The sequence below is a fragment of the Buceros rhinoceros genome, unplaced genomic scaffold, assembly GCF_000710305.1.
Source record: "Buceros rhinoceros silvestris isolate BGI_N320 unplaced genomic scaffold, ASM71030v1 scaffold44089, whole genome shotgun sequence".
Lineage (NCBI taxonomy): Eukaryota > Metazoa > Chordata > Aves > Bucerotiformes > Bucerotidae > Buceros > Buceros rhinoceros.
The window spans coordinates 1-323 of NW_010431728.1; positions in this window are offsets into that span (position 1 = coordinate 1).

Here is a 323-nt window from a genome sequence, read left to right on the forward strand (position 1 = left end):
AGCCGCCAGCGCTGCCAGCCAGCTGGGGCAGGGTCCGGCCCGAGCAGCCCGTTCGGGTGCCGAAACACGATGCACAGCCTTCACGCGGGTCGTGCCGTTTGATGGTGCAAAAGCAGAAAGCCCTCCCCGGGTCACGCAGGCCTCGGTTCCCAGCCATCTTACAGAGCCCTTCGCCCTACTGCAGCTTTTATTGCAACTAAAGCGTCCAGCCAAGGAGGGAAAGCAAAAGAGGTTTGTTTTTTTTTTCCTAAGCTATGATCAGGACCCTAACTCCGCAGGGCCTGTGGAAAAGGGGATTAAAAGGACCACAGAATACCCAGCAA